Genomic DNA, 27868 nt, shown 5'->3' on the forward strand with positions numbered 1-27868 from the left:
TCTATGTCTGAAATTTAGTGTGTGTGTGTGTGTGTGTGTGTGTGTGTGTGTTTTAAATTTGCCTCTAAGTAAATGTGAATGTGACCTATTTTGACTAATAGGGTAATTAATTCAGTTTCTAAAAATCTACAGAAGAAAAGACGAGTCATCCTTTTTGTCCTGGAGGGCAAATAAATAAGACATTTTCAAGAGGTTCCACAGGCAAAACCAGCTGTTTGAAATCACTCTGATTACAGAAGCTGGTAAAAGGTTGGAATCTTTTTAAGGTGATGCATCTTCCCAGAGGTCCCTAGAGACCGGTTGCATGGATTATCCCTCCTCCTACCACACAGCCACAGGCCTCTCCCCCTGCACTACCCCTGCTCAGAGCCTAGAGGGGCTCTGTGGAGTGTGTGAGCATCTGAACCACACCTGAACATCTGTGGTGAGAGCAGTGGTCCTTCGGGCGTTGAGACCACAGTCGGCAATAAGAATGACTAAAAGTCAGGAGGAGGATGCCTTGAACTCATAGGAAAACACTGCCAATTTTTTCGTTTGACCAGGGAGGGATGATAATGGTCAGCAAATCTGTGACTCCCCAGAGACGTTTTTCAATTGCAAAAATAAAGGACGAAGGGAAAATTGAACTGATAAGGATAGAGTGACATTGGAAATGTTCCTCAACCTGAAATTTAGACAATTAGGAAAGCATTTCCAAGGAAAAAGGTAAGTTTAAATTCCAGAATCTAAATTCCAAGACAGATAGAAGCAAGGTGATCATATTCAAAGGTGTTTTAAAAATTCTAGAGTATGCAATATGACAGCCTGCAATGGACTGACCTCTCCTAACAGCTAAATTAAGCAAGCAATCCCCATTGATAGAATTTTTTTTTACATAAATCTTCCCTCTGTACTAGACTTTCTGCCCACTATTCTTTTGCTTTTCCATCACCTCTTTCTCCATACATGTTTTACCTGTGCCTGGAAAACCCTGTCTTTGTCCATAATTCATTCTGTGTACTCCATTTCTGCACAGAAATTTTCCTTCGTGTCCTATGCCAATGATTACCTAGGACAATATTTTAATATCCTCCAAGGTCAGTAACCTATAGATAGCTTATAGGCTATGACAGTAGCCTGTTGCAAGAACTGAATGTTTGTGTCCTCCCCTTCTCCTCAGTTCATATGTCAAGAGCTTAATCCCAATGTGATGGGATTTGGAGGTGGGGCCTTGGAGACTAATTAGGTCATGAGAGTGGAGCCTTCATGATGGGGTTAGTGCCCTTATAAAAAGAGGCCAGAGAGCAAGCTAGCTCTCTTTCTGCGACGTGATACACAGCAAAATGGCTCTCTGTAAACCAGAAAAAAGAACACACCAAAAACCCCAACGTGTTGGCACCCTGCTCTCAGACTCCCAGCCTCCAGAACTGTGAAAAATAGATGTTTGTTGTTTAAACTCCGCAAGCTACGATAATTTGTTATGGCCTGAGCTCAAATGACTGTGGAGCAATACTGTTTAGATTTGAATAGTTCTGTAAAGTCTGGCAAATCACTCAACCTCTCTGTGCTTCACAGTGTAAAATAGGGAAAATTATAAGACTAAGTGTGAGGATTAAATGAGTTCACACATAGCCACTTAGAATAAAGTCTGGTACATAAGAATCACTGTTAAAATGTAAATGATTTTTAAAACTATTTTTACTACAGTAATAAGAACATATTTTATGTTGTGACCAATTGCTTGTGTGTGTATAATGATGATATGTACATACATGCCATTAAATAGAAAAATAATCATATAATATTATAATTACCTTATGATATAAAATACATTCTATTTTATACTTCAATGTTGACTGGATAAAAATTGTGACCATGACCCACCAAATAATTTTTGTCTCATTATCGTTTCTTGATCCACAGTTTGAAAAACAGGTCTTAGGATATAAGTCTTAGGCTATAAAGCTTTCTGGGATATAAGAGGGTAGTAGGGTGCACAGATATCATACTTGACATTTGTGATAAATCTCACAGTTCTGGAATTTCTGTTTAACATTGCAAGTCCAGTACGCAGCACTGCCTTTTCTTGTGAGCGCAGTATTTGTTTTTAACTAAAGACTGTTACAATAAGTACTACAACAGCAGCAACAATGAAACTGTCACCTTGTCAGTTTCCATGTCGTAAGGTAATCAAACGACAGAAGTTTCTAGTATCCTATGAAAGACTGTGTTAGAAAGAGAAATAAGCGTGTGGCTTCAGGACTCCAGCAGTGCTAAGCAGATTTATTTACATAATTTAAGGGCACTTAGTAGATGCCAAGTAGGTAAGAACTTCTCCCCCATTTCTCTCCAAAACAGTACAACAACCAACTGAACCTAAGATCCCCACAACTCCACGTGCATCTGTGTGTGTGCGCACGCATGTGTGTGTGTCTGTGTGATATTAGAGTAAATAACATACAGTAAGGATAAATGTTGCTTAATAAAAAATGTATTTTTAAGTATTTGTTTATATTTGTGTAGGTGCTACAACATTTATTTCTCACATGGAACATCATCAAAAAAATTTTTAAATACCATTTCAGATGATGTGGTAATTCTATGGGTGCATTCCATGAGGGCCATTTAAGAGTTAATTTCAATTACTATGTTTCCCCGAAAACAAGACCTAGCCGGACAATCATCTCTAATGAGGTTTTTTGGAGCCAAAATTAATATAAGACCCAGTCTTATTTTATAGTAAAGACCCAGTCTTATATTATAGTAAAATAAGACTGGGTCTTATATTAATTTTGGCTCCAAAAAATGCAGTAGAGCTGATTGTCCGGCTAGGTCTTATTTTTGGGGAAACAGGGTAGTAACTACCCTGTGTCTTTTCTGTCCCATTGATTTCTCTTATTCTTTCCAAATTCGTAAAAACATAAAGATTAAGCAATAGTATTCTAAAATAATGGAGGTGTGCCTACAACCAAATAAGGAAGAGTCACGGAAATAATAATAATAATAATAATAATAATAATAATAATGAACAAAAATTATTTGTAGTGAATGTGGCCATTTTCTGCCCTGCAGAAGCTTTGGGCACAGAATGTGGGTGCCCTGGAGCTCAGGGACGTGTCTGCTCTTAGAGAAGTGGTCCTCTGAAAAGGCTGAGGTACAGTCTATCATCCTGGAAAAGTGTCTGCTCTCCCAGACTCAGCTGCGGGTCTGCAAAGCGCCACACAAGAAGGAAAAAGCTGAGTAAGAGACAACTCACATGTGAACAGCAGTTAACTACAAACCACACTCTCCCACAGCAACCTTTATTTTCATTACCCCCTGCACTGCAGACACAAAAGATAATTTAATTCCATAGATGCAATTCTCTGCTGACTGTACAGACCTCAATGACTATCATTTTCCAATCAGAACGGAGTATTTTTCTGCCCTTTCCTGGAAAGTGTTACATATTTCTTTGCAGGCTCCAAGACATGTGATTTTGAGATGTGAATGCCGATGCCCTTAAAGGTGTGTCTAGTGTACTAATTACTACTGTGTTCGTCAAATATTCTCTTGCCAGTGACTCTCACTGCTATATTCTGCTTTAAAACAGCAAAATTTTTTTAAAAAGGGGCTTCACCTTCTAACAAGGTCAACTAACAATGACCCCCAATAAGCAAGTAACCAGCAAGACTTGATGGGTAGAATTTGTTCAAAATCTAAATCTAGGCATGAAATCGGATCTAAACAATGAATTTATGAGTTCACGGAGATCAAACAGGTGCTGGCGAATTAATAGTGGATTCTGGAATGGTGGATTGTACAGTTTGTTGCTCTGGGTAGATTGTTCCAATAATAAAAGACAGTTGCCAAACCTCAGTGGCTTCACACACCACAAGCTTACTTCTTGCTCGTCCAGCATGTTCAGTGAGAGCTGGCATGGGTCTCTGCTCATCAGAGTTGTTTAAGGGTCTGAACTAACAGGACCTACCTCCACACTCCCATGATTACCGCAGCCACGGGAAGAAAGCACATCAAGTTGTTAAACGAGCATACACCTCCACGTGGCATCCATCACTTCAGCACCCACAGTTCCACACACCTCATTTCAGGGGGATGGGAAAGGGCCAAACTACCAGTGTTTAAAAGGAAAAGAAAAAAAAAAACATTTCGTATAAAACCTTAATGACTACCGTGGCCCTCATCTTTCATGACCAAGACCTGTTCATTAACAACTCGTTTCCGTTTCATTCCCATTCACTTGTTGACTTATTCTATCATCTCATGATCCTTCAACTGGATTATAGAAAGGCCTTGAAGCTCAACCCCGTAACCTATATTTTATAATCCAGACATGACACTTCCAGACCAGCATATTTTATTTCACACCTTTATACTTCTTCTCACATTTCTCCCTCCTGCTTATTTTTTCCCCCTCTCCCTGAAAACAGTCCCCTCACCCTTCCATAGCTGTCTCAAATTTTACATCCTTTCTAAAGGCTTTTTAGAAAGCCCCACATACTCTCTAGTCCATGTTATATTTAGGAACACTGTGGTGCTTTTTGCTATTTGTATTTTTATTGCAAGACCTTATGTCTCCTTTACTGCAAATATTAACATGTAATCAGTTTATGTGTACAAGAATGTAAGCTCCCTGAAGGTAGCAATCATTCTTCCCGAAGATACATGACAATGCACTGTCATTCCACATTTCTGGGCTTCTACCCCTCATCTTTTTTGTCTTTGTGTCCCTCGTGGCTTGAATACTGTCAGAACTCAATGAAATCCAAATCAATCTAGTATTAATTTGTACTAGGAAACACATATGACAAGCATTCCTGATATTTAACTCATACTAGAAGAAAAAGCTATTAAAATATTTTACTAAATAGTGACACAGAGTAAAAGAGACCGGATGGTTGTTCTGGAACATTACCATCAAGGCCCAGTGGTTATTCAATATTCTCATTGCTGAGCTCACTAGAATCTAAGTATTAACCTGTGATTTTCTGAATGATGCAGGAGAGACTCTTAGAGCTTTGTTCATTTCTAAAACGATTCTCTAATGTGATGCTCTTAATACCTGTTATTGCAAAATTCTTATTGCTTAGGAATGTTACTTTTATAGTTTGATGTATTTCCCAAGGTTGCCGCTTCTATATATATTGTGCTTAGTGAGGCTACTTGCTTTCTGATGGTTCACAGGAAAGCATCTCAGTCTCAAATCAAGCTCTAGACTGGCAACTGTAGAAACTTATGGTGAAGGATCAGAACAGAAACCTTGCTCTCATTGGTCATAATGAATTTATTCCCAGCAGTGAGGGCTAATGCCTTGGTAACTACATTAAAGCGATCCCAATGGAGAGAGAGAGAGAGAGAGAGAGAGAGAGAGAGAGAGAGAGAGAGAGAGAGAGAGACAGAGGGAGGGAGAGAGAGACAACATGAAAGATGAGTGAAAAACTCGCTTTCTGTTTTCTGTGCTTTTAATCACTTATTATTTGCTTTAGCACCATTAGACCACTAATACATCTGCGTTTTGTACAGCATTCACTTGTCTGCGGGTGTCCTGCAAGTCCTTGTAGTATAAGGAAGTGCCATTTTAAGCTAAAGTCAGAAACAAAAACACAATGGTTCAATCATATGTCAAACTAATTATAGTTACTTTGCTTCTTCTAAATCTCAAGAATATTCCTGCAGCTCACATAAATTTAGGAATTTTCACTGTATAAGAATATAATTTCCCCTATCTATACTGTCAAATTTCAATATACACTCTTATTTATGATTAAGAATTACTGTTAACAATGTAAGAAGAAGAATATCTTGTCCTTGCTTATATTTTTAATCTCAAAACATAGATTCTCAGCAGACACCAACTAAATCTCACTAGAGGTGACTCATTGTTTTCATGCTGCATTGAGATACATTGAGTTCCCTGTAGCTCTGTGTGGGTGTCTTTGAAATAAGATCTTAAACAATAAGTGTGGGTCCACATTAGAGGAAGATGAAAGATTCTTTAAGATTTCTAACAGGAGGAAAGTTTTTATCTCCTTTTTATCCCTCTTCACTAAAACATATCCACTCTGTACAATGGTTGTTCAGTGATGAGCTCAGCTTCGTAGTATAGGTGACTTCCCTCTTCAGAACCCATCCCGGGGGATAGTCCGAAGAAGTTGAACATAATTGAAATTTCCCTGTAAGACTGACCATTCTATGTGTTGTCAAATCTAATTTTGTAGGAACCCCGAAGGTTCCCCTATCTAAATGAGAGTGTATGAGTTCAGCATACTAGAGGAAACTAACAATATATTTGGTTGTCATTATCTTTTTATCAACTTATTCCTTCCTAACAGAACCTAATTTTTTCAGGTCTGCTTTTCCTCCACGTACCTCATGGGAACTGAATTCTTGCCTGCCTTCACAGGTGTATCATGACTAGATTAAACTAGATTAAACTCGTGTATCATGACTAGATTAATCACCCCATCTGTGACTGGTTTTGGAGAGAGGGGAGCACGTGGTCATGAAGCCAGGTCTTCACAGGGCTTCTGCGGAAGTTTTCCTTGCGCTTAAGAAAATAACGCTGAAATAGTTTGTTTTCTGCCTGTGGACATTGCCACTTCCTGATGTGACCCAGGAATTGCTGTAGCAACCTGCACACAGGAAGCGACAGGGCAGCCCAACAGAGAAATAGAGGAAATAAGGGAGTCAGGTCCTTTCTTGAGGACGTTATTGAATTGTTGATCATACTGCACCTGGGGCCTGCTTTCTTTTTCTTCTGACTTTCAGCTATGTGATAAAAAATCATCCCTCACTCATTATGGTATTTTGAATCAGATTCAGGGACAATTTATTCCTGTCTCAGTGACTCTGCTCTTACTCTGGCTGTAGCTTATCACACAGGGAACCGATGACAAAACCATTTTTATTTCCCATTGGTTCTATTTAAGAGTTGTCAGAAAAATAAAACAAAACAGGAAGACCACTTAAATTTGAATTTCAGATGAACAATGGATAATTATTTTAGGATAATCATGTTCCACACAACGTTAGGGACATAGTAATACAAAAAAGTTATTCTTTTTTCTATTGTCTGAAATTCAAGTCTAACAGGGTACCCTATACTTTCATTTGTTAAATCTGGCAATCCCAATTCTATTAGAACAATACTAGGAAGACAAACTTAAAAGGGGGTATAAATGTTCAACTATTACATTGTTTTATACACCTGAAACTAATTTAAAAAAAATTTTTTAAAGATACTTCTCAATAAAGCATGGGGAGGTAGCATAAAAGAGTATGTGTGATTTGATTAACTAGTATCTATCTGATCTGATTTACAAGGCATTTGAGCATGATAAAAAAACTAACTCAAAATTTTCATTCACAATATATCATATAAAGTTATAAATTTATATGTGCAGAAAACTAAATACATTATCACCAGATATATTTTCATGGAAATAAGCTAAAAGAAGGGAATTTTTTTTTCCAGTACCAATCCTGCATGCATTTCAGCCCTTAAAAGCATACTGATGGAAAGCATTGCTTTTAAGCTAACTCCTATTTTTTTTTTTTTTGTTTTCAACCCAGGTTCATGTCTATTCAGATAGATTCCTGGATTTAAGGTCTTCAGATATGGCATTCAGTCTCTGCATTCATTAGAAGGAGTTTGTAAATTTCTAATGAGGAGAAATTAGGGAAGGAAGTTAAGTCATTTATTCTACGGTCAAGTGCACTGGAATGTGGTCATTAAGTTCTGGGTTTGAGACCCCAGAAGTAGAATATGAAACTAAGAGAATGGGCATGTATTCTCTTATTTTTGTAACAGTTTTGTTAGAGTTTAAGCAACATCCTTAACGTCCAATTCTTTTTTACTTATTTATTTATTTTTTAATTACCGTTGACATACAATATTTTATTCATTTCAGGTGTATAAAAAAACATAATGATAAGATAGGACATTTATATACCTCACAAAGTAATAACCCCAATAAGTCTTTACTCATCTGACACTGTACATAGTTATTACAATATCATTGATTATATTCCCTATGCTGTACTTTACATCCTTGTGACTATTTTTTCAATTATAGTAACATTCAATATTATTTTATATTAGTTTCAGGTGTACAGTGTAGTGGTTAGTACTAGACTTAAATGCTAATTCTTAATGTCTAAAATGGTGAAATAACTTGTTTACTATATAGGATGTTTTTGTAAGTGTAAAAGCACTTCACAAACAATAGGTCCCAGTAAAATTATAAGGTAGCATTATGAGTATGGTACAACATTTAAAATAGTTTCCATAAAATTCATCGGTTAGAGAACTATAATTCTGGAAATAGTCTCACTGTTTCAATCCACAAGGATTTTATTTCAATGTGTCTTCTATGTCTGGTTAAGAATCCATTTTACATCATGAATTCTAAGTGTCTACTTTTTCTGTACAGAATCCCATTATCAAACTGTCCTTTAATGCAGATGCTCTCAATGGCAGACAACTGCATGTTACTACCTCTGCATTTTTCTTTCCAAAAAGCAAATATGGACCTATTTCTTCTATATTAATGACATAATTTGAAAACTTCTCAACTTAGGCAAGTAAGGATTATTCAACTAATGTCACATTTGAAACTCTGGTCTTCTAATTTGATTATTTTGATTTTTAGCATTTTTCTCTAGAATTATAGATAGATTGAATGATTTATTTAAAGCAATTCTCCTGACATGGGGGAAATAAATGGAATGAGTTATTAAGTTATAAGCCTTTGATTATGTTATAATTAAAAATATATATCACCTAAGAGCCTATGGAAGCTAAAATGTTTTTGAGATTTTCTCAGAGAAGGTTTTTAGAAAGAAATGTTTGTAAATTGTTAATCAGGATAAACACATCCCAATCAAACACATAGAAAGTTTAATTGTTCTTTAAAACTCATACTTTCGAGATGTTGCCAGAGCAAATGATAGTCTTCTAATTACACAATTGTTCTAGCGGCAGCTCTTTAGTTTCCAATCAGGACTGTTATGGCATGACGATATAGGACAAAATGAAATATCTTTATGAACATAGAGAAATCTATGGTACTCCAACAATGCCTGCATTATTTCCAGGACCTTTGCCTCTTTTTTGCACAAAAGAGACAAGTTGATACGTTCCAAAAGTATTCAGTCTGAAATGTAATTGTTCCAATAGTACAATGTCATGTGTCGTTTGGTGAGAAAAGCTAATGAAAACTGTGACTTTAAATGCATTTCTCTAACACAGAAAAACTCAATAGTCGTTTATTTTATTCTCATTAAATTTCCTGAATTTAATCTCCAAACATATTTTAAGCTCCAGCTATCTGCCAGGCCCAACATTAGCAGCTGAAGCTAGGGAGAAAAATTAAACATTGTCTCCTCCTTTCAGGGGCTTCATTTATGGGGATGATAACAAATCTTTTATAGTCTGGGGATTTTTGTCACCAGTATTGTTTGTTTGTTTTGTTTAATTTTATTTTGCTTAATGAAAGGATCTGCAGTCAACTCAATTCTGATTTTATGGCTATATTTCTGGGTGTAAGAATAATTTTGAATTTTATATAAAGTAATTGCGTATGCCCCTGTCAGCCATCGGCATCTAGACCAATATTATACACATTTAAAACATAGCAAGTATTAGAAATAATTTCAATGCTTAACACAGTGTTGGCACATGGTAGGTGCTCCATAAATGGGTATTTTTAAAATCAACATCACAGTGGACTTATATCACAAATATATTTTTTAAAAGCTGTAGTTGTTGGCTGTAGTTACGGAGAAAAGATGAGTTTAAATGTGATAGTCCTAGATATTAATACAAACAAAAAGGAAAATTAAAAATTCCTTAACTCATGTTAAAACAAGTGGGAGTTAAAAAAAAAACAAAAACGAATTAAAATATGTTATGTGCCAGTATCAGCTAGGAAATCTTCAATCAAAGGCATAGACACAAGGTAAGAAGTCTTTTTATATTTGGGGATGATGTTTTTAAAAAGAGAACCAGAAGAAAAATTTGGGTTTTGCAAGTACAGTGTTCTGAATGAGTTATATATGTGTGTGTGTATATATGTGTATATGTGTTCTATATATACATCCTAATACGTGTGTGTATACTCATATATGTATATGTATATATATTTCCAATGCGCTAAAAGGATAGAAAGAGATACCCATCTAGCTAACCAGAAGAGGAACAGAGTAAGCAATTTAATCGTTGAGTACAGGTGATGACCTTCCAAGAAGACAATGAAGGAATCCTATTCTATCTTTTCTTATTCATGTTATTTTTCTGTATTATCCAACTACTACTGCTGAAAATATGACATAGAAGAAACAATAGGGCAACCACTGATCCTTTGCCCTTCATTTCTCCCTTACTCAGCAAGCTGAAGGTAAAGCGTGTTGGTAGAAAGGGCACATATCAAAAAGAACAAAAACAGTTGAGTTCAGTTGGTGCAGCATTCCCATTGTTCTGGTAACAACAAAATACATATGCACATGTGAGCTACTAAATATGAATTGTGTCATTTTGGTTACTCTGGGTATGAGTTAAATGTTTTTACTTTTGTATTGAAGACTAGCACTACACAACATAAATATAAGCAGTAAAAGTTATGCTAAAATTAAAAATGCTAATTTTTAAAAAACTTGGAACAACATTAAACAGAAAATATCAAAAGCCCTGACAAATAAAGAAAGAAACTGCAGGAGAAGAAAAAACAGCTTTACATTTTCATACTGTTAGCAGCAATTTCTCCTTGATTTTTGAAGAAGTGGCCTCATATTTTCATTTTGAACCAAACCTGGAAGTTTGCCTAATTAAACTCTCCCCGGTAGAAGTGGTATCTGTTGCAGCATTATGTCAGAATCTCATTCTTGCTTCTCTATCACAGACCGCATTTCCTTTAGGTTTTCCTATAAAATTTCTATGCAGCTGTCACTACTCTGCGAGGAGGATCTTATTTGTCTGGTTTAGTTTTAAACATGCACAAAAGCATGCGTCTTTGGTACAAGTGGAGAATTCATGAGAACTCGTGGAATATGTTCACTTTTAGAACTCACAATTTGAGGAACAACACTTAAATCTCAGATCAAATCTAGGCAAAAATACAACAACAAATACAAAAGTGAGTGACATAATAATTTGGTGCATAAAGAATCACTGAAAGACTTATTTTGCGGCCTAAGATTGGGTAAATTGGAGAGCTCAGGGGTTGGGGCATGGGGGAGTATGCAAGCCATCTTCTATTATAACAAGACTATTATATATAATAAGAGTAGATGGCTATTACGAGTGTGTGCTATATGCTCGACTTTCTTCCAGGTGCTTCACCAACCTCATTTTATTTCTTCCTTGAAACAATGTTTTCAAGGAAGAGATAGGTATTTTTATCCCATTTTATAAAGATAGAAGCCTGAAGAAGTGGAAGATCATATAACTCACAAGGGGTGGAGCTAGTAATTAAACTTAGCTCTGCCTGAATTCCAAACTCATTCTCCCAATCTCTACACTACAGTCTAATGACATCCACTTGTTTACAACAGGTCAAGAAGTTAAATTAAGAAATATGAGTAGAAATTATTGGGAGAAAGATTTGTGCTCAAGGCCAGAGAATGACTTATTTTTAAAGCTTATGCTTTGTGAACCAACACTTATAACTTGGATCAAATCTAAAGGAAACAATGGAGAGAAGTAGATGATTTGGCCATTGGTTGTGTGCAAAACTACTGAGAGACTATGGTTGTTTCAGAACTACCAATAAATAGAATTCATTGTCTTTCAAGTTTATGGGCTCACCATCACTAATAATATTAGAAATAGGCTCGATTGTACTTTACAAGAGTGTTTCTTAGAAATGGTGATGTGGTTTAAAGGCTAAATGCATGAATGGGTTTTAGACAAAGAACTTGAGATTTATTTCTATTTCACCATTAAATAATTGTGAGTCTTTAGGAAATTACTTAACTTCTCCAAGAATAGTTTTCGTCTTCTGCAAAAATGGGAATCATCATAATACCTGATGGGCTTATTGTGAAGATTGAGTGAGACTATGTCTGAGGCATCTAACTCAGTGCCTTAGTATTTTTTACAATGATGACTTACTTTATAGAGGAAATGACTCAAATATCTAAAACTGAAAATTTGGCAGGAAGCCAGAGGCAGATGTAAAATATAAAGAAAGTAATTGGAATTTAAACTGAAACTCCAGGGAACTGGCGAAAAATAAAGGCAGAATATAAATACCAGACAGAATACTTCAGCCTGGGGTAGGTGATTCCATAACTCAGGAAGGTGAAGAAGGACTGGAAGGTACATATTTCTCTCAAGCTGCACTATCCAATATGGTAGCCCTAAAGGCATATGGTTATTTAATTTTAAATTTAAATTACTTCAAAATAAATAAAATAAAAAATACAGTGTTTACTAGCCACATTTCAAATTCGCAGTAGCCATATGCACCTATTGGTTACTGTATTGGACTGAGAAGACATAGAACACTTGCATTGTTGCAGAAAGTTCTACTGGACAATGCTGTAGCCAGAGAAAGGCAGAGCACTACGTATATTTGGGTCTGGGCTTTCAGCCTCAAGGAGAGTTTTTATTTTCTCTTCCTTGTATATCTATTAATTTACTTTCCTCCTACATATTTCCACTCCTTCACTGAATATTTAGGATAAAAGCTCTATGATAAGCAGATTTCTAAGAAAGTCTCCAAAATTTCCATCACTGGATGTGTATAATTCCCTCTACTTGAATGTAGGTGGACCTGACCTAATTGTGTGAGCCCTTTTAAAAGAAGGTTTAGAAATAAGAAACACAAGACAGAGAGAGTCAAAGCAACAGAGATAGTCTACTACTGGCCTTGAAGGAGCAAGGGACAATGTTGAAGAGAAAGCCATGTGGAAGGACATAAAGATGTAAATTCGAAGAACTGAGAGCAGCCCTGGTCAATAGCCAGCAAGAAAACAGGGACCTCAGTCCTACAATCAAAAGTACCTGAATTCTGCGAACAACTTGACTGGACTTGGGAGAGAACCCTGACCCTCAGATGAGAACCCAGCCATGACCAACACTGATATTAGCCTTGTAGGATCCTGAGCAGAGAAGCCAGTTGAGCCATTTCTGGACTTCTGACCTGGATAAATGTGTAAGAATAAACAGGTGTTCTTTTCAGCTGCTAAGTGCATAATACAGTTGTTACCATGTTTCCCCAAAAATAAGACCTAGCCAGACAATCAGCTCTAATGTGTCTTTTGGAGCAAAAATTAATATACTACCCGGTCTTGTTTTACTATAATATAAAACCAGGTCTTACATAATATAATATAATATGACATGACATAACAGAACACCGGGTCTTATATTAATTTTGGCTCCAAAAGATGCATTAGAGCTGATTGTCCTGCTATGTCTTAGTTTCGACGAAACAGGATATATAGTGATAGAAAGCTAATACAGGGCCCTAGTGAGCACAACTCCCCAACACACACATACACATACACAGACAAAGTTGCTCACTCTCACTTTCTTTTTCTCCTTTAAAGCACAAAAAACATAATTTTTTTAAAAATGTAATGTATTTTGTTTTACTGGAATAAAAGGTACAAAAAATATATGTTCAAATTTTTGCTGCTTGCTTTGATAGAGGTATAGAATGGAGGTGAAGCAATTAACTGGGATTGCAGCATTTTTACATTTCTTCAGCTAGAATCAAATGTACTTGACTCTCAACAACTCAGAATAAATTTTCACTGTATCAAGAAGACGGCTCTGAAAATGTTTGACGACTGCTTAAAGATACCAAATTATCACACATTGTGGCTGAAATTGTTCTCTTAGATTAAATCAGTGTTCTCCAAAGGCCCTATTGAAATGGAAGGTGTTATATGGTGAGTGGGTAAAGAGTGAAAGGTTCTCATTGATATCTACTACTATCTTAATGCAAAATGGATTATCACTTTCTAATAAAAAAAACAAAACAGATCCAAAGCAAATAGGCTGAAGGTTAGTTAGATAAGCTTGGATGGGGAGGAAAGAAAGGAAAAGGAAAGGTCAAGAACTATTCTAACAGCAGGCAGATCTGGGTGGGTCCTAGGGTGAGAAGCTCTCACTGAGATAGGATTGCTGGAATACATGCTGGGGATCCCAGTGGGGATGAGGTTTCACATGGAGAAGTTGAGGAAGACTAAGACAAACTTGACCTGCTTTATGATTTTTCTCACTGCCCCCTGATGTGTAAACACCACCTTTCAGTCACATACCTATTATCTCCCTGGAGGAAGAGAACATCTGAAGAAAACCTGCTTTCTTGAGTGGCTCTTAACAGGAACTTGAGGAATCCCTCAGGAGAGGAAACCTTTTTACACAGCAAGAGAATCCCATTATCTTTGCCCCTAATGAACTTTGTCAGTTTTTTTTTTCTTTTTTTTCTTTTTTTCAGAGCAGGGATGGAAGACTGGGATTCAGAATCTAGACATGAATTAAGTTTGCTGAGTGAACAGGCTGCTAATGGTCTCCTGCCTCCTACTTCCTTTGTTAAATTAATTAATTAATAATACTTTTGAAGGTGAATAATTTCTCAATAATAACATGATTGCAGTATAAGAACTACACCAGACACACAGGTCAAGTATGAAATTTGACCAAACAGTTAATTGAAATAAGCTTTCGAAAATTCCAGAACATGGACACTGGGCAATGCTATGTTCAAATTTAGTATATCTAGACTTTTCATAGAATGGAAGTTAGAAATGTTCTGGTCTTTAATTTTCTTCAGGTGGTTAGCCTTGCTGTGCAGTGAATTTGCACCTTGAAGTCGGGGCTCTACTCTATTTTTCTTTTGAATCCATCTGAAAACTCGTATCATGCTGGGCACGGGATAAATTGTTAGTGAGTAGGCAGTGATTATTTAAGCGGAACCACTGAGCCAAGGATCAAGATCAATGATTGTTGCAGGTACATATGACACAACTACATCTTTAAATACACATACATACACACCAGGACACACATATACAACCCTCACAGATAGAACTAACCCATAAGGAAATGTGACAAATGTCCTGTGCTCCTCCCTATTCTTGGGGAAAAAAGAAAGATGAAAAGCAGCATGTTTGCTCCCTAAGCCTCACCTTGACCTTTCTTCAAATAATGCCATATTCAATCATTCTAGGTTTGGCTTAGCAGAAGAGCATTTCCCCAGGGTGCATATGCTAGCCTGGCGTAATGTTTGCTTTATAAATCAGGGGTTGTTTGTTCAACCTTGTCTACCCAAAGCTTACTGATGACTGTGTCACATGCTTCAATCATAAGTAGCTGCAGCATACACTTCAGAAGGCATACATCATCGTATATCAGCCAGAACTGTGCGCTTCTCAATTACATCTTATAATTTTCAGACTAACTGTAAGATTACGGGCAACATACAGATAAGGCTAAGAATCAGGATAAAGACATGTTGGCAAAAGTGAGGTAGGGGAAGAGCTTCTGGGCCGCAATCCTATCCATAAATTATACAAAAGAACACTATTTAGAACATGATTTCAAAAGGGCTATCCTCCTTTCTCCAGAATACACTTTTCCGAGTACATTTACATGAGGTAGGATTAAATTTTTCCGGCACAGTTGAACCCATCTTGGGAGTTAGATATGTATAAATGTATTTGGTTCAACCACTGGACATAACTTAAATATAGTTATTTCTCCTAAGTACCTATAAATTAGTGATGAAAGATGGTACCACTTCAATGTTCTTGCAGGATACACTTAGAGTTCTCTGAAACTATCAATTTAGGAAAAAAGAATGAAAGCCTGAAATTCGGGGATTTCTAGACCCTATTGCCTTTAGTATAAAGCCCAAAAGACAGAGCATCATCTTTCCCCAACTCTTCTATTCAGCCTCATTTTACCTCCACTACATTAATTACCTTTTGCTGTTACATACGACCCTAAAATGTGACTTGCGCAACAATCATTTGTATCACTCAGTTTGGTGACGTGGGCTGGGTTCAGCTGGGCATTTATTTCTCCTACTGTCCACTGGATTCACTCATGCATCTGTGATGAGCTGACAGGTTGGCTTGTAGCAGTATTTTAGGATGACCTCAGTTGGAATGGTTGGCTTGCTCCACCTGGTCTCTCATTCTCCAGCAGCTTAGCTTATGCTTACACATCGTGGCTGGACAGACTTCCAGGAAAGTGAGGAGAAGTGTCAAGACCTCTTGAGTCTATGCTCACAACTGGCACATTTCTTCTGCTGCATTCTATTGGCCAAAGGAACTGACAAAGCCACCCCAGATTTAAGGGATGAGTAAATAGACTCAGTTTCTCTATACAAAGAGCTAAAAAGTAGTCATATTGTTAATATGGGTCCAGAGAGGGAGGGGAATAATTCCATCCATTTTTACAATCTACTATATACCTGAGATTCTAGAGGGATCTCTAGAATTGGAGGGAGCCACATACATCTCTTATCTTCAAGCTTTTACATATGCATTGACCTCTTCTAAACCTTCACTCTTCGTTTTTTCTAATGACTTTCACCTCATCACGATTAGGCCAATATTCCTTCCATTATGAAGATCGCCCTAAACTCTAGGCTAGGTAGGTTCCTCTCTTTTGTGTTCTCATAATCCTTGGCTTCTGCATTCTTACCAAACTTTATTATAACTTTCCCAACTCTCAAATCCTTCCCCCACTTAAGAATGAAGGGATTTTTGTCTACTTATTTCTACAATACAGGGTAGTTCCTACACATGGTAATTATTCAATAAATATTTATTAACCAATATTTCCAACAATTAGAAAGTGTTCATAAAATTAGTCTAAATAGCCATAGCTTTAAAAAAAGAAATTCAAAGCAACCGAAGTGTTCTATCCAATAACTTTTCCTCCAAAAGATAAAATTGGATCCTTAATGTTATCAACTAATGCAGACACCATAACTTATACAGTGTGTTAAAAAGTAATGGTCCTGGCAATCAGTCCTGAAGGACTCCATTTGTCACCTCTCCATGAGGATTTGCTACAATGTACTGCTATCCTATATATTTTAGGCTACAATCAGTTTTCTAATGAGGCTGGCACTTAGACTGAAGGGTAGCATTTTGCTCATTAACTTTTCCTATGATAAAGTGTCACAAATCCCATCTGAACTCCTGTTAAATTACATCTACTTCTGCACCCTAATATAATGACTTGGTCACTGCCATGGCAAGCTATAAATTGTCTGATGAGACCCAATTTTCTTTTTAGTGACCCGAGATACAATTTCCTATTTTTCTCCCCAAATGAGCCAAATTGTCTTTCATAAATGACTTAAAAATTTTGCTTGTTTTAATTCAGGTACTTATCTTCTTACCTTTTGTATGTAGCACATATAGATAATACTGTAGCATGTTTATTCTACCCCCTTGCAAGTTGCCTGTCCCCCACTTGCTGGTGGTTTAATAGCTTTAATTAGAGACCCCAAAATACAGTTTAATAAAGCCATTTTTCCTCTAAGTCTCAAAACAAGTAAAATACATTACACTATCACATCTGATATATGGAGCTTCTAGACCAATTTTTCCTATGACTGGATAAGCTTTCTCACTTTAAATCTCTCATAAAAATATACTCAGTTTGAATGAGCAGTGGAAGATCTGACGGCCCACGTGCATATTTCTTCGTTGCTTCTTTTTCCTAACTGAAATATCTCTGTCTTGAAAGCGTTTCATGGTCAAAGTTTTATTAGGCTAATTTTAAGATTTACTATGACTTTTTGCTGTAGTCTCATATTGTCCATTTATTTATTTATATTTGGTCTACATGACTTCTTAATATACTATCTGTGGAAACTTGGTAACTACAGAACATACACATAAAATTCATCTAGTCACATTATCTACTTCCCAGGTTTGCTCTGAGAGTGAAATGACACAAGTAATGAACAAGAATAGCAACCAGTACGTGATAAGCACTCAATAAACATTTATTATTATTAAAATTAGTTCCCGCTTTATATGACATTTATAATTTCTCACAATATCTTCACAGCATCCTCCCTCGTATTTAATTAGAAACGACATGACTATCTTCATAAAAGCTTTGTAAAACACTATTCTTTTTATAATAATTCTTCATGACCTTGAAGTCTAGACATTTTTTTCTTTGGCTAAAATATTTCTCATTTCTAAATCTCTTCTGTTTTATATTTCAATACCTCATATTTCTTCTCAAGGCTAATGTGGGTGGCAAGTTAGCTAAACTGGACATTCGACAGATGGCATCAAATGCCCACTGCCTTCACAGAATCAGGACTGCCCATGTATTCACAATGAGAACAGGCCAGGGTTTAAGCTGCTTCCTGTTTCTTAGCCCGGCATTAACCCTACTTCTGTATCATGATGACTGCTCTTGCTACCTGCAGACGGCTTGGGTCAGAAGCTTCCTTCAAGCACGATCTTTGTCATGCATTAAAATTAGGTTCAAAACCTGGCATGGTTATTTTTTTTTTAATTTATTTATTGGGGTGACAATTGTTAATGAAATTACATAATCTCAGGTGTACAATTCTGTATTACATCATCTATAAATCCCATTGTGTGTTCACCACCCAGAGTCAGTTCTCCTTCCATCACCATATATTTGATCCCCCTTACCCTCATCTCCCATCCCCCACCCCCCTTACCCTCTGGTAACCACTAAACTATTGTCTGTGTCTATGAGTTTTTGTTTCTCATTTGTTTGTCTTGTTTTTGGTTTATATACCACATATCAGTGAAATCATAGGGTTCTCTGCTTTTTCTGTCTGACTTATTTCGCTTAGCATTGTGTGACCCTGGGAAAGTTAAACAACTTTTCAAAGTCTCCCTTTCCTCATTGGAAAATGGATGGCTAGTCATCTTGGAGCAGGCTCTTGCCAGCAGTGCTGAGGGCCAAATAAGTTGGGAGACGCACATTTGGTTGATAAATTGAAACCATGTATTTCAAGTTGGGACATAAAAATGAGATAGTCTCATTTTGGGAATAATTCAGTCAAACTGATGAGTTCATATGACTTGCCAAATGGACTAATCAGAATATATAAAAATTAACTTTAATTAGATAAGGAATAGATGAGTACATCTCAAAGAAAATGAGTAACATTACAAACTACACAGAGTAAAAACTGAAATTACTTTTTCACTCCTAGCTGAAATAAGTTCCTCCTCTTAAGAGGTAACCAGAGTCAACAATTTTATGTACATATGTGTAGACCTTTATGCATCCATGTAAACATAAATTAAAAATATGCTACTATCTAAATACATATGCACATAATTCTGGTGAGGTTGCTTTGTTTCTGGTTTTTTATTTTGTTTTGTTTTGTTTTGCTTTTTAACATAAACAGGGTCATGCTTCATGAATTGTTTTACAACTTGTTTTGTTTTGTTTTGGATTTGGGGTTTAGGGTTTTTTAAATTAAACATATTGGGGTAACACTGGTCAATAATTATATGTTTTAAGTGTACAATTCTATAATATGTCATCTGTATATTACATTGTATGCTCACCACACAAAGTCAATTCTCCTTCAGTCACCATATATTTGATCCCTTTTACCTTCTTAATTCTTTCTTCAACCCCTTCTCCTCTGGTAACCATCATACTGTCTTCTGTGTCTATGACTTTGTTTGTTGGTTTTGCTTGTTTGTTTGTCTTCCAAAAATAGTTTGGAGATCTTTTTAGCTACATAAAGATGTATCTTATTCCTTTAAACCACTACATAGCATAATGTAGGATATATGTGTGATATAGTTCAGTTAATTGTTGTATTTTGATGGATATTCAGGCTTCTAGTTTTTCATTGCTATAATCAATGCTCAAATGATTATCCTCGGGCATACTTCTGCACACCTATGGCAGATACCTAAGAGTCAAAGGAAAGAAGCATTTTGCATTTTGATAGACACTACCAAAGTTGCCATCCAATAAGGCTGTGCCAATTTTTATTTTCATCTATAATTTATGAACGTCTTTATCTATTTTCTCACTAATAACTGATATTCATAGATTCAAGATATTTTTTAAAATTTTATGTAATATCAAATACTTTCTTTTACCTTTTTTGAGGATTCTAATCTCTGAATCTTAATTAAGATAGCATTCCTAACCACAAGTATATGTAAGCATATTTTCTACATTTTTTTTCTGATACGTTTCTAGATCATTTAGATCTTTCATTTCACATTTATTTTTGCCAGTGAAAGAGGTATCCAGTTTTCCTCACACTCTACAGTCTATCAATAATCCAACTGCTACTTACCACTTCTACTGTTCTCTCCAAACTAATATACACTTACCTAAACAAATGCACTAGCTTATACTCTCCTTTTGTCTATTCTGTTTGGAGCACACAGAATGACTTCTTTAAAATGTAAATCATAAATGTGATTTCCATGATCAAAATTATCTACTGATTTTGATCACACTTAGAATAAAATCCTAACCTTTCACTTACGCTTTCTATAAGGCCCCGTGTGTTCTAGCTCCTCCTTGTTTTTTGATCTCATTGTGCTCTGCCCTAAACAAAGGCAACTTAGGCCTTTAAACTGGCTACTCTAGAATGTTTATTCCTAGAAATACCATAGTTTATTCCTTCAAATAATAAAGGTTTCTGTTTAAATGTCATCTCTTCAGGGAGGCTTTCCTGACCATTCTATCTACAAGTATCATCTCACTCCCCTAAAACTTTCATTTGGCATAGCAATTAACTGCAGAAATGATACAACCCATGTGTGTGTTTTTTTTTTCTTAAAAACAATCTATGGTCAACATAGCAGAATAGGTAAACACTGTGCTTGCTTCCTCCCATGACCACATCAAAATTACAACTAAATTATAGAACAACCACCCTTGAGAACCACCAGAAGACTAGCTGAACAGAAGTCCAATAACTAAGGATATAGAGAAGAAGTCCCATGGAGACGGGTTGGAGAGGTGGAGACACAAAGCTGGCTGGTCTCATACCCATGTGCTTTGGTTAAGATCAAGGAGAGATATGTTGGCTGCAGAGGCCCTCACTGAGGAGCAAGGAGTCCCAGATCCACACCATGCCACCAAGCACAGAGCACCAGTGCCAGAAAAAGGAGTCCTCACATAGCTGACTGTGAAAATCAGTGGGCATTCTGGCCGGGTAAGAGGTAGGGCTGTTGTGGAACCACACATACTCTTAAAGGGTGAGCACAGATTCATTTGCTCACAAATACTCATGCTAAGTTCCAGAGAAGGGACAGCAGCTTGAAAAGCACAAGGGATATATGAGGAGGAACTGAATTGTCTGGCTTCAGAGTGAGGGCTGGGGGAATCTGCTCTCTCTGGGGCTCAAGTGCCTGCAGATACCACTGTTACTTTATTGCACGCTCCCCCCACACAGCTGGCAGGTGCAGGTGGGTGCCAAATCTGAGTCTCCATCAATCTCACATGGTTTTACCCCACCCTGGTGATTCTGAGACCCTGTTCCACCGAATTCACATGCCTAGCCTGTACCTTTTCAGAGGCAAAGCCACATAAGCAGCTGGCCTGAACCTGTTTTGCAGACTTTCCTAAATCTCTCAAAGGTTCACAAACCCCAAACCAACAGCTGGTCTAGGCGTGCTCTATATCTCTTGCTAAGTAGCTCTAAGCCTGGCACTCATGACAACTGGCCTTGGTTCACAGCACAACCACTCCCAGGTGTCTCCAAGGCCAGGACAGGCAGCTACCAAATGCTGCTAACTTTGTAGCTCCAACCAGGAAGGATGCAGGCAGTAGCTGACCTTGGCTTGCACTGGTGCCCCTCCCACAAGGCTCCAGAATCAACATACCTGATGGCCAGCTTCAGACCACACAATAGCACCACCCAGTTAATGCCACAAAACGACACACCCAAAGAATGGACACAGCAGGCACCAGAGCCCCACTAAAGCAAATCCTGCTCTGTGGGGTCAGCCCCCATACAACAGCTTGTCCGCTATAGTCACAGCCAGTCCTCACAACCAATCAGCCCGTGGCTCAATCCCACCTACTGACATGCCAACAGCAATCACAGCTCAACTACAACAGGAGAGCACACACAACTTACACAAGGGACACCCCCGGAGTACCTGGCTCAGGTGAACAGGAAAACTGTGCCACTGGGCTCCACAGGACACCTACTATGAAAAACCACTCTGCCAATCCTGGGATACTTACCTAATACATAGAAAAATACACGGGGAGGCTGCCAAAATGAGCACACAAATAAATATGTCCCATATAAAAGAACAGACCAAACTCCAATAAAAGAACTGAATAAAATGGAGGCAAACAGTCTACCAGAAGCAGAGTTCAAAGCACTGGTTATAATGATGCTCCACGAACTGAGGGGAAGAGTACTCTCAGTGAGAACTTCAAGAAAGAGATAGGAGGCATAAAAAAGGAGATAGAAGACAAAAAATAAAAACAGTCAAAAATGAAGAATAAAATAACTGAAATGGAGAATATATTAGATACAATCAACTTCTGATTAGATGAAACAGAGGATTGAATCAGCAGTTTGGAAAATGAGGTAGCAGAAAACACTCAGTTGGAACAGTGGGTAAAACAAGAATTAAACAATGAGGATAGTTTAAGGGATTTCTGGGATAACATCAAGCCCAACAATGTTTGCAACATAGGGGTACCAGAAGAGAAAGAGAAAAAGCAGGAATTGAAAACCTATTTGAAGAAATGATGGCAGGAAACTTCCCTAATATAACCTGGTGAAGAAAACAGACATCGAAGTCCAGGAAGTTCATAGAGTCCCAAACGAAATGAACCCAAAGAGGCCCACACCAAGACATATCATAATTAAAATGCCACAGGTTAAAGACAAAAAGAGAGACTCTTAAAGGCAGTGAAAGAATAGCAGTTAGTTATGTACAAGGGAACTACATAAGTCTGTCAGGGGATTTCTCAACAGAAATTTTGCAGGCCAGCAGAGTTTGGCAGGAAAATATAAAGAGATGAAAAGCAAGGACCTACAACTCAGATTACTCTATCTAGCAAGGCTATCATTTAGAATTGAAGAAGAGATAAAGAGCTTCTAAGACAAGAAGAAGCTGAAGGAGGTCATCACCACAAAAGCAGTATTATAAGAAATGTTAAAGGGACCCTTTTAAGAAAAGAAAGAAAAAAATCAAAAATATAAATAAGAAAATATCACAAAGAAAAAACTTTCACCATCAAAGGCTAACATATAATAAAAGCAGTGGAACAACCAACATTAAAACTAGTTCAAAGGTTAAAAGGCAAAAAAAGGCATGTGTAATTACAATAGCAAATTTAAGGGATACACCCAAACACACATAATGACAAAATAATGACAAAAATATAATGACAAAAATAATGACAAAAAATAATGACAAAAACATAAAAGTAGAGAGGTTGAATAAAAATGGTAGTGATTTTAGAATGTGTTTGAACTTAATGGAACATCAACTTAAAACAGACTGCTCTAAACATAGCTCGGTATATATGAAGCACATGGTAACCACAAACTAAAAATCTACAAGAGATATACAAGAAATAAAAATAAAGGAATCCAAACTCAACATTACAGAAAACCATCAACACACATAGAAGAGAGCAAGAGAATAAGAAAGAAACAGAGAAGAACTACAAAACAACTAGAAAATAATTAATAAAATGGCCCTAATTATATACATATCAATAATTTAAATGTAAATGGATTAAATGCTGCAATCAAAAGATGAATGGATAAAAAGATGTGATACATGTATACAATGGGATATTACTGGGCCATAAAAAGAATAAAATATTTCCATTTGTGACAACATGCATGGACCTGGAAAGTATTATGCTAAGTGAAATAAATCAGACAGAGAAAGACAATACCATATGATTTAACTTATATGTAGAGCCTAAAAAACAAAATAAACCAACAAACAAAAACAGAAACAAACTCATAGATACAGAGAATAAACTGATGGTTGCTAGACGGAAGGGGTGGGGGATGGGGGTTGGGTTGAAAATGTGAAGGTATTAAAAAATACAAATTGACAGTTACAAAACAGTCATGTGGATATAAAGTACAGTTTAGGGAATATAGTCAATAATATTTTAATAACTGTATGATGTCAGGTGGGTGCAAGACTTACCGGGGGGATCAGTTTGTAGGTTATATAAATGTCTAATCATTATGCTGTACACCTGAAATTAATATAGTATTGAATGTCGACTGTAATTGGAAAAATAATTTTTAAAAAACACCAATACATTTGGATTACTATATTTGGCCTTAATGTATCTATTAATGCAAGTTCCATGATGAAAGCCATGCATATTAATTATTGCTATATCAAATGGGATCTAGAATATATTAAGAGTGATCTAATAGTAAGATAATCGGTAAATCTATTGAGCTAAAAGATGCTGAAGCTCACCAAATTATCAGATTGTGAGCATGAATCAACATCTCCAATCTATATAAGTTTGATTTAAAAAGAAATGTATAATTTCATCCTAATAAAGTATTTTCCTCCTGTCATTCTTTCAAATCTTGGAAACAACTGTAATATTTTTATTGTTTCATTAAGATTCTAATTCTATAAGGAAGGTATGGGTAATTTATGTGTTTTTTGTACCACTCATTAGCAAAAATTGTTATTTATAAGTATATTTGAAAGGTGAGGCTTAGCTCTAAAGCAATAAATCTGTAAATTAAGCCATATTCCCTATATAAAACATTCACACACATTTATGTATACATACATACTGATAATAAAGAACACTGAAGACAATTTTTTTTTGTATTGAAATCAAAAGTTAATTATTAGCCCAGGCCTTCATATGAATTATAACTTTTCTGAGATACAGTTTGAAGCAAATATTAAAAATAAGAAATAGCGAAGTTTGATGGTAGGTTCGTGAAAATTTTGTTACTCCCAGCACATTTTCTTGTATGCCTGAACCATTTTATTAGAAATAGAAATAAGATGAGAAATTTTAGGACAATTAATAAAGTATCTGTAACTCTTATGCTCTAGGTTCCACGGAATGAAAAACTTGGGTTATATGTTAAAAAAAAAAAAAAAGTCGGTTTCTCAAGGTTAATATCTGGAAAATTCAAACTAGCTAGTCCAGGTTTGCCTGTGATTACTATGTACACAGATGGTTATTATAATCCAAAGAGGAAAACAAAGCTCTTAATAAATATTAACCACCAGAGGGTAAGGGGGAGGAGGAGCTGGTAAAAGAGGGTAAAAGGGATCAAATACATGGTGATGGAAGGAGAACTGACTCTGGGTAGTGAACACAAAATGTGACATATAGACGATGTATTAAAAATTGTATAACTTTACTAACAGCTGTTAGTAAATTTTAATTAAAAAAAAAAGAAATATTAAGAATAAGAATGATGACAACTCTTCCCATGCCTTCCCATGACGGCCAACTCCCCTCACTCACTCCAAACCACCTTCTTATGCACATGGTCCCCAGGTTTCCTTATGTATGATGCATGTTATATCACTAGACCAATAACATATCAGCTTCTGGAGGCATCTAACTCTAGTAAAAGGACATGGGACTATTGAGTCAGGAAGCTCAGTTTCTCCTGGCTAACTATGTGGCTTTAAATACTTTAGTCTCTCTGTGCCTCAACTGTCTCATTAATAAATTGGGGTAATTTGTAAAAATATGCTCTTTGCAGCCCAGTAAATTATTTCCATAACCCATTAAAGATTAAGGTAGGGCTCACAATTTGGAAAGCACTGTTCTATCCTTCTGTTTGAACACTTACCAGATTTATTTTTTTTTCTGTTATAAAATTTTTCATAAATATTTTCATAATTAAACACACATACAATTACAAAGGATCATGATTATACGCAAGTGTGTCTGATTTCCTTATATTACATATTTGTAAATAAAAGTATGTCAATATGGTTAAGTTTCTTAATAAATATTGCCAAAATTCTCAACAAAAAGCAATGTGGTCCTTTTACATAATAAATTAGTCTTTTTGTTCATGTATTTCAGTCTCTATTGATATAACGAATATGATTCTGTTTTCTGAATCATAAACAAGATCAAGTTTTTGCAACTAAAAGATTAAGGACCACACTCTAAGTTTCTGCAAATTGCCAACACAAAAGCTTCCTTGTAAGTCTTCCAAACAGCAGGCGGCCGGTCTCCACACACTTCTGGGAACTGAAACTGTCACAAGGCACCATCAGACCAGATCAAAAAAGAGCGTATGTAAATGTTTCCACAAACTTGGCAAAAGAGTTGTTACAAGGCCTTACATTTGTCACAATGTGATTACTCTGATCAGACCTCAGTTCCCCATTTATAAAACCAAAGCAAAACACATTTCAGTAGAAGTCTGTTGTCATTAACACAGCATCTGGATTGGACTTTAGTTTTTACAATAAGAGAGATCACCATCAGTAGCTAGTATATGATTAGATCTGTGTTGGAAAAATTAAGATATTCTGTGTGTGTGTGTGTGTGTGTGTGTGTGTGTGTGTTGCTGTGTCTTTTATCTAACAGAAACAGATTTTGGTAAGGTCAATGAGAAGTCATCCATAAATTATTCCAAGTATTTTCTTATTGTTATTGCTCTTTAATGTGGCTTGAAAGGCAATTTGTTATTCAGTACAGGACTCTACTTCTCATGCGATGCACTAACCAGGTTCTCTACTTCTTCTGGGCCTTTGTATTTGATTTACCTCCTCTGCTCGGAAGGATCTTCCGATCCCATCTCTCCTACACCTGGTTTATTCCTATTTGTCCTTTAGGTTTCTGTTTAGTTGTTACTTCTGGGAAACCTTAGCAGACAATATTCTTGAGCACCATGTATTTTTCTTCGTACAACATTTGTGACAATAAATAAATGTGTTAGTTAATAATTAACTTCTGGGCCCACTACGCTCTAGGAAGTCTGGTGTTATTTCCATCCTGCCTGTCAATGTATACTTAATACCTAGTACATTAAGAACACAGGACATATTTAAATAATAAATGAGTAAGGCAGTCACCAAATAAATTCGTTTGAAAAAAGAGAGATCAGATTAACAACAACAAAAGCAATCATAATTAATGCTGAAAATGATACAGATAAACAGGTACTCACATATTTTTGGTGGAAATGTGAATCGCTACGAACTTTTAGATTAAGTAACCCAGCGATATTACTAAATTTTTTGAAGAACATCTCCACTTTCCTTGGAGAAGTAATCTTAGTTTTGGAAATCTATCGTGCAGACATAAAAGCTTCAGTACGCAAGGTCTTATGTAAAAAGTATTTATGAAAGCATTGTTTGTAGCAGTCAACACCTTAAGAATAAATACTATAACATGTAAATATACTAATTCTTGAAACACATATATGTTCATCGTTAAGAGAAAGGTTGAATTAATATTGTACAAATTATGTAGTTTTATATAGCTATCACAAACAAGAAGACAGATCTACATTATTGCCTTGGAAGGATGTTCCAAGCTATATTGTTAAGTGAATAAGTTTATATTTTAAAAAATACAACAATATAAAAAATATAGATAAATATACATACACATATACATAAAGAAGTATATCGAAGAATACACAAACTGTTAGCATTAGTTAAAATAAAGGGTAGGATTGAGTGACGGGAATAATATTAAATTTGCCCTTATAAATCTGTTTTGTTTAACTTATTACAATAATCTAAAGGAGGAGGAAAATATGCATAGGAATAAAATAAAAGGTACTAATACAATAAAATCAGTTATTATCCTTTTCTCGTGCAAATATCTTGAAATGTTATGCATTTTTAAAATATGTATTTTAAATGTTGGGAACATAGATATCTAAGTTCAAACTGGATCTCTAAACCTCTCTGGTCTTTGGTTTAT

Source organism: Rhinolophus hipposideros, assembly GCF_964194185.1.
Source record: "Rhinolophus hipposideros genome assembly, chromosome: 2".
NCBI classification, from domain to species: domain Eukaryota; kingdom Metazoa; phylum Chordata; class Mammalia; order Chiroptera; family Rhinolophidae; genus Rhinolophus; species Rhinolophus hipposideros.